Genomic DNA, 9,175 nt, shown 5'->3' on the forward strand with positions numbered 1-9,175 from the left:
AGCAGGCAAACAGCATGCATGCAGCATGCGCGCAGACAGGGAGGGAGAAGGGGAGAGAGCGGCCAAGCCATACACGCGTATACATCTCCTGTCCTTGTGCTAACACTGCCAGCCGTGCGTGTGCCGTGTCCTGTCCCCCTTCGCCCACCAAACCGACAACAATAGGTCTCGCCAAGGCGAGAAGCGCATGCGCTGTGTCGCTAGGCGAGACCTTAAAAGGAAGAGGCTGCCTGTTCTCTGGTTTTCTGTTTTTCCTCAGATGCCTTCCTCAATCTTCCTTAGCCTTTGGAATTGAGCTTCTATCAACTGGGTTGCCTATAAAACCTAAAATCTAAACAAATATTAGAACTCAAGAGAATAATCTTAGGTAACGGTAAATGTTATACTCTGTATACTTATTTCCATACCCAAAAAACCTAGGCCTGCGCTTCTCTTCTGTAGGTGGGGAGTACGTTCCTTTGTCCTTTCTTTTTTGAATGAATTAAGTGGATTTCTAATCTTGTGGATTCAATGCTAATTTTGTTTGCTTATCTCTTTTTCTTCTAGGTGCTTAGTTGAATATGGATTCAGGTTCTGGTAAGTAACGCACCTATTGCAGGAACACTTGATATTATTTTCCTTTTTAAAATTGCCATACATTATAATGTTCTTATCATTATCAGTTTTCTTTTAACAGTAGTACTTAAGCAAACATTACATATCTACTTGTAATTGTCTTGGTGAGGGAGCGCTTATGGCTCTCGAGCTTCCTCTATTCACCAGTTCATTTCTCTGAAGAATCTCAGGGAAAACTGATTCCCAGATACTACCTCTGTATTAACAAAGCTGAAGTCTTCAGAGCGATGTTCTTCTAATGGAGCACATAGTCAATGCGCAGTGTCGTTTTTAAAACACTATGAAAGGAATGCTACTCATGGCAAGCACGCAGGCTCCAAAAAATATCACTATTTCCTTGGCTCCTCCTCCAACATGATGTGCCGGAACACTTCCTGATGCCTGCGACAAGAAATAGAGCGATGCCTTCGTCGAAAACTTGCCCTGACTAACTATTCACAACGGACCTTGGAATTAAGGTGCGTATCCTAACATTACTTCAGTAAGGTGCACATATTCGAGAAGGCACATGCTTCACATTAGAATCTAGAGCTCGAAATAGGGACAACAACAAATAGAACTGCTCACTGCAGTTAGTCAGAACAGCCATCCTGGAATTCCTTTTGCTCCAAGCTTCTCTCCAGTGATAGATGTTATTCTATTTTTTTTGTGTCTTTTTACTTCCATGAATAATTGCACATGTAGTGTGAGTCCTGGTTTCTGGCATCCTGACAGTACCCCCTCGCAAGGAAGGTCCTTCCAGACAGGGTGTTGTTGGAAAATTTTGATGTAAGGCCTTTACAAGTCTAGAAGCATGCTCATCTGTCTCCAATTCCCGAGGCCTTTCCTCAGGATTATGGCCTTACCAGTTTTTTAAATAATAGAGTTGATTCTTGAATCTTTCGGAATCTAAAATTCTCTTTACTTCTAATTCCACTCCAGTTTCTAACTGCACAGGCTTGGTTGGAGGTACAATTCTTATCATCTTGGGGTGTAGTTTTTATTTCAACAATGAAACATGAAAGGCTGGATGCACCTTTTAATTTGCTTGGTAGACTCAAGCGAAATGTTAGTGGATTTACAATTTCTTCATTAGGATATGGACCAATAAATCGAGGTTAAAACTTATGATTCCCTTTTAGCCTAAGATTCACGTCATTTAGCTGGTCGTTGTCTCCAATTTGCAAAGGGGGGCCTTCTTTTCTTTTCTTATCTGCAAAAGTCTTTTAACTCTCTGTGACATGTATCCAATTTTTGTTTGCAGACTGATGGATCAAATGCAAATGCTGTACTCTATCTTTCACGACTGGAACTGACACCTCTCTATGTGAACTAAGGAGTTCAGGTGTCTACCATTGGTCAAATAGAAGGGAGAATAACCTGTGGATACGCTTTTTATGTTGTTATGTGCAAATTTGGCCACCCACAAAAACTCTCGCCAATCTCCCTCCTAGTCCAATAAAAATACCCTTAAATACTGCTCTAGTTCTTGATTTGTCCTTTCTGTCTGGCCATCTGTCTTTGGATGATAACTGGTAGAGTATCTAGCCTCAATTCCTAGACCCCTTACAAATGCCTTCCAGAAATGGGATAAAAACTGAGTAACTCGATCAGAAACAATTACCTCTGGAATACCATGGGCACATACAATGTTGTTATTAAAGTGAATAACTAGATTTTTAGCAGTAGGAATCCCTTTAAAGGTAATACAATGGGCCATCTTAGTGAAGATATCTACAAATACCAGAATGGTATCATACCCTTACACAACACACACCAAAAGAGGGGACTAGAGATTGATCCTTCCCTCACTCTCCAACGTAGACACAAAACTTTACATTATGCATGTGGATCATGTAAAGCCTGCCCACTCACCAAGAACAACACATTGGTAGATTTGGGCCTCCCAGCCCATGGCAACAAAGGAACTACACTACATGCAACTCTGAGAATTTGATTTATTTAATTACGTGTCCATGTGGGCTCCAGTAGGTGGGTATGACCACCAGACGAGTAAAGATTAGAATCCTGGAACACAAGAGCAACATCAGGTGTGACCACACACTATCTAGAAATAAAACATTCAGAACAAGATCTACTTTGGACAGTTATTGATAAGCCCTACATTCCAAAAGAGACCAGGGACACTACCAGAGTTTTTTTAAAAAGGGAACAAAGATGGGTAAATAGACTCCAAAGTAGTTACCAGGGATTGAATGATTCTATACCTTGGTACTACCTGAATAATATCTACTAACTTAAGCAGGACTACAGAGTAATGACATCTAGTAAGGGGGTGGCTTGATGACCTGGTGTCTTATTCCATGAAAGTTATGCTCTTTAGACATTCATATACATAAGAATCTGACCCACTTTGGATAGAAAACATCCTTTTGTTGGATTGATGTAACCAGCACTATTAACCCAAACCAGGGAGATAAAAACAACTCTTCACATATGTATACTGGGGCAAAAGATAGTGGATCTCTATCCTGGATTTGAATTAATGTAAGAATTGAAAGAAATCTATATACTGAATATAATCCTGATTGGATTGACAATGTTTTCATGATTGGGCTACAACATAGTAAGCCCCAATACGTCGACAATTCCAATATGGCCGCTAGAACTTCCTACTAGTATGCCAAGTGTACTGTCTAGCCTTTGCGTACCACCAACAGGAAATCATGTGAAACCTCCTATCGAGTGGAAGAGTATGAATGAGGTGAACCGAGACGGGATTTGCACCGTCGGCGGATGCAGAAAGGCTGATTGTGGCAATGCTGCACCTTGATGAAGTAAGCTGCAAATATGGGAGCGAGGGGAACTTATTTAATAGGTTACAGCGTCCTTTCAGGTAGTTGCTCGTACATGTTGAATAAGATTGCATCCCCATAGACTTTGACAATGAAACTTAGCTGGGTGGGATCACTGAGTCTGACCACAGCTATCAATGACCTCCGGTCTCTGTTAACCCACACTGGGCAAGAACTAAGACTTTCAATATGATCTATTCCAGCAGTACCTAGATTTTAGACTACCAGATGGCAGTACAATCTTGGAAATGCTGCACTTTGAGGACGTGAGGGACATAGATATGAACTGGATGGTATAATCCATACTAGGGGCTTCAAACACCAAAATGCATTACCTAATCCGACAGCTCCAAAATGTTTACACAACTAGACGATAGAACCCATACTAGGGTCTCTGTACAGCAGTATTAAAGATGAGCATGAAGTGACTGCACATTATTACCCTAGGCACGAGATAGGGCTGAGTGTAACAGAGAGGGTATGTGGAGAAAAATATGGGGCAGTGGCCTCTCTTTACTATTTTTGCAATCTTCAGAGTTTAACTATAGGGCGACGTCCCACAACTGCTACTGTGTTTGGAGAATTACTTTTGAAACTTGGGTGAGCAATGTTCTTCTTCTTCTTATTATTAATATTATCATGTTTATTTTCTGCATTCCTTAAGCATTAAGTGTTGATCACATTGCACTGTGTGTTGGGTGTTACACTGGAAACATATATATCACAATGTAACCAATAATGAACTATTGGGAAACTAAGAGGAGGAGACACCTTTGTAATCAAGAAAAAACATAATAATCATAATTGTTTTATCTTTCTAGGTACGCCTTCGAGTGTGTCTACAGAGGGCGAGAATTGGAAACTTATGTGAAGCGCTCTGATACCCATGGGTGTAGCCAGCGCTATATAAAACCTTTCTAAATAAATAATTAAAAAATATATGTTTTTCTTCCATTTAATAATGAATTAGGAAGAACTAGAATTTAAGGAAACCTTATCCTGAAGAAGGCCACGTGACCCACAGGGCAATTGAATTGGCCGAAACATGTTGATAATTAATTGGTTATAAGAGACATAGATACTCTGGTATACCCGCTTTTATTTTAATCCTGCCATGTGGGGTCCTCAATAAAGGTGACGGGGTACCCACTTAGACAGTTTTAATCACTTTTCTTTCTGTATGAGGGATCCCTTTAGAGAATGAATTGGTTTTGGAGAATCAAATTGCACTGCACCATTGTGTTGTCAGCAGCCCATGATGAAGCATTTCACCATTGGTGGGTGAGGGCAGTCTTAACAAATTGATGTGTTGCCCGATAATATTAATATTTTTGTTTTCTCCCTCTCTCTGTTGGTTTCCCCCTATAAAAGCCCCTAGAGGGCTGGGACCCTTTCAGTCCTTTCTTGTTAGTGAGGTTTGGTATCATACCCTTGTCTTGAAGGTAAATCCACTATCAGGTCTTAAGGTATTGTATGCCAAGGATAAGGGGGAGTTGGCATTGGTTGTAACAGACTCTTGGGTCCCTGTCTCTGCGATTTTTCCCGAGCACAAATTTGACATAAGAATGAATGTCTCTGGTCATTTGTGGCCACCAAAACCTTCTTTTAACCAAATCCTCAGTCTACAAGAATCCTTTATGGCCTGCTTGTGGACTGTCAAGCAGTGGCGGCCGGAAAGTTTTGGAGGGAGGGGGCGGATGTGACACACACACATACACATAACACTCACAGCCATGTATTCACAAGTGCGCGCACACACACACAAACACATTCATTCACAACACTCTTTACCAAACATTCAAACATAAATGCACGCACGCACCAAACAGTAATTTAAAAGACACATACCTGCAGCTAGGTCTGCCTCGGAGGTTCCAAGAGGCTTGGGATGTCATCACAACGTCAGCACAGAGTGGGATGGGGTCAGTGAGACTGCTGACCACACTCTACTCTGTGAAAAAGTGTCACTGATTGACACTTGACCCTGGGTGCTTCAGGGCTTAAAACTGAAGTGTCCAGCTGCGAGGCAATCAGTGACGCTACCCCTTGTCACTGAGGGGAGGGCCTCAGGGACCTTTGCTGAGCTGAGGACGTCACATCCACAGGAGATGTGACTTCCTCAGCCCAGCAGAGTTCATCTCAAGCAACCAGGAGCCTGTGCATTTCTGGCTCCTGGCTGCCTGACCTGAAAATGAATGGTGTCTGTGAGGCTGACCTTTGTTCAGCCTGACAGACACTGTTTGTGAGGGGCAAAAGGTGGAGGGGTGTGGCCCATCAGCCCCAATGGACCAGCCACGACTGCTGACATGGCATTCATATAGGGCCTGCTGTCGTAACTCTAGAGTAGGCAGATACAATTCTCCTTCATGGGAAAGTAATTGAAGTTTAATTTCTCTCCTGGAATCCTGCTCAGCCCATTTGTGCATTTCTTCCGAACTCATTGCTCTGATGACATGTTCTTCCACAGTTCCATGGGACACTGATCCAATGATTTTGATTCTGGTTTAATCTTGCAGACCTCTGTAAATCCTTCTGGTTTTCGAGATAGGGCGTCAGCCTTTCCATTCTTAGGACCAGGTATATATGTGATGATGGAATCGTAGTCGGCAAAATATAGGGACCATCTAAGTTGTTCTGGTGTTAAGGTCTTTGCAGATTTTATGAATTTCATATTACGATGGTTGGTGAACACAGTGACACTGGGCCCGATTCATAAAAGTAATCTGAGACAAAATCCTAACTTTACGACTTTCGGTATTCACAAAAGGCAATTATAACTTTACTACTCCTAAATGCCCTTTGTGAATCCCAAAAGTCATAAAGTTAGGATTTTGATTCAGTTTAGGAGTAGTAAAGTTAGGATTCCCAACTTTACTTCTCCTAAATGCCTTTTGTGAATACCAAAGTCGTAAAGTTAGAATTTTGTCTCAGTTTAGTAGTAAAGTTAGGATTCCTAACTTTACTACACCTAAATGCCCTTTGTGAATACCGAAAGTCGTAAAGTTAGGATTTTGTCTCAGATTACTTTTATGAATTGGGCCCTGTGTGTTTGGCTCCCATTAAATAGTGCCTTCATTCTTGAAATGCGTCCTTAATGGCTAGCAGTTCTTTCTAAGTGATTGTATAATTTATTTCTGCAGAAGTTAATTTTCTAGACCAATAGGCTACTAGATGAAGTTGCCCAGTCTTCTTATGTCTCTGAGAGAACATACCACCGATGGTAGAAAGACTCGAAGAGATCTACATGAAGTAGAACTGGTGCTGCAGTGAAATCCTTTTTTAGGGATTCAAATGCCTTTTCTGCATCTTCTGTCCATTCAAATGGTACCCCTTTTCGTAATAGTCGCATGAGAGGAACAATCCTGGGTGAGAATTCGCAAATAAACCTTCTAGAAGTTTGCAAAGCCGATGGCTTTGCACTTCTTGAACACATGTTGGGGATTTCCATCCCATGACAGCCTTTATTTTTTATTCGCCCATTATGTTTGAGAAAGCCCAAACCCCAAGAATTCCATGGATTTAACATTGAAGGCACACATCTCCAATTTTACGTAAAGCTTATCCTCATGTAGGCTTTGCAAAACCTTCCTCACTTGTTCTCAATGTTCATCCTCTGAAGCTGAATAAATCAAAATATCGTCAATATACACTATGGCACACTGATCAATGAATTTACTCAGGACACTGTTTATAAAATGCTGAAAGGCTGCTGGAGCGTTACACAGTCCATAAGGTATTACTTGTTATTCAAAGAGGCCATATATAATCCTGAAGGTGGCCATCCATTCACCACCCCTCTCAATCTTATCAAATGATAGACCCATCTCAGATCGAGTTTTGTATATATTTGAGCACCATTCCCTGATCCAACAAAATGAAAATAAGCGGTAATGGATAACAGTTCTTTATCGTAACTCTGTTGATTGCTTAATAGTCTATGCAAGTTCACAGGTTCCCTTCTTTCTTTGGCACGAAGAACAGCGGCAATAATATGGGAGACTGAGAAGATCTAATTAATTAATCCGTTAGCTAGGTATTTTTCAATGTATTTCTTCAGATGTTGATTCTCATTCTCCGTTAAGGCAAAGACTCGACAGCAGGGCAAATTTGAGCCTGGTTCTAGATCCATTTTACAATCATTCATTTCATAAGGCTTTATTCGGAGCTTAAACACAAAGTCCATAAAAGCACATACATTACATTACAAATACAACAATCATGTAAATACAATAAAAATAAAATAACAAACCCTAAAAGCAAACCTTTACACTACAAACATCAATCTGAGAAGTAAAATACAATTTACAAATCTTTTTTTAAAAACAGTTAAAAAATCATACTAGGCCTTGCTTTGATAGCTTGAAGAAGAAAGGTAGCAGTAAAAAACATACATCAGATGGCGGGTTAAAAAACAGTTTCATAGAGTCATGTACATTTCTAACTCCGTACTTCTTAAAAATAGGTTTTAAAAAAGCTGAGCGGAAATTACCATAAAGTTTACACAACAGTAAAAAGTGCATGGTGCTTTGTGCAGTGATATTGTCGCATGGGCATGGACCAATCGGATGTTTTTTGGTGCATGGGAAGGCCACCAAATGGTGCACTATCCCAAACCGTAGTCTCGTTAATACGAACCGATGGGATGGTCTGGTTACAAAGCTCAAATACGGTTGATAACCTGCCGTCTCACAAAATCTTCCGTAGAGCAAACAAGTAGTTAAATTACCACTGGCCCTCCCACGCCTCTCGGACTTATGGATCATAAAAACAGACTTCATCTCATTTTTCGACAGGCTAGAGGCAACATAACAATCCCCTCTTAGATTGAGACCATAAATCTCTGAAAAACAACAGGTAACGAATTTGATCCATGGAATCTTTAGGTGGTTATCAATAGAAAGGCAATCTTTAATGATGGCTCTATTTAAGGAGGTCTCTTCCTTTATCCAGATTGCGCGCCACAGCATTAGTGGTCTGAGGGAGATTAAATCTGAGAAGTGTTGAATTCCAAACTGCCTGTGCATCAAATCGGTAGAGGCCGATATAGGTAAACATAGGAGTCTTTTAAGGAAGAGATTTTCCTCCGCCTGTAGACTCCCAGCCATAACATGCCCCCACACACCAGCACCATAAAGGGCAATTGAGAGACATCTCATTTGATAGATTTTTAACTTATCTTTAATCCGTTTGTCCCCTATTTTGGTTGCAAACTTGAACACCCCGTGGGCACATTTCGCCATTCTAGCCCTAACATGGGTGATCTCGCTGGTCCAACTACCTGCATTAGAAAAAGTAATACCAAGGTAGTTGAAAGAGTCCACCGTTTGCACCTTATGCCCATCAATGAAATAAGGGTGGGGTTTTTTACGACCCAAACCACATTCCATAACAAAAGTTTTCGTTTTATTAATCAACAGCTTTCTTTCCTTAATGAACAGGGAAAACCTATCCATTAGGCGTTGTAGGCCAATAGGGGTCCTGGACAAAATCACGGCATCGTCCGCATAGAGTAAAACTGGGATGTTAAAATCGTGAATTTTTGGTGCATCTGCCGCAACAGTCTGTAAAACGGAGTCTACCTCATTGATAAAGAGAGTAAAAAGTAAAGGGGCGAGCACACACCCTTGTCTAATGCCACGCCTAATATTAAACTTTGGGGTGCGCTCCCCTCCTGGGCCGTAGCGGACACTTGAGCTTAAATTGGCATATAACCGGGCCAAGAAATAGACAATGCCCTCAGGTGCCCCCATTTCAAGTAATTTCAC

This window comes from Triturus cristatus, chromosome 4_1 (assembly GCF_964204655.1).
Source record: "Triturus cristatus chromosome 4_1, aTriCri1.1, whole genome shotgun sequence".
Lineage (NCBI taxonomy): Eukaryota > Metazoa > Chordata > Amphibia > Caudata > Salamandridae > Triturus > Triturus cristatus.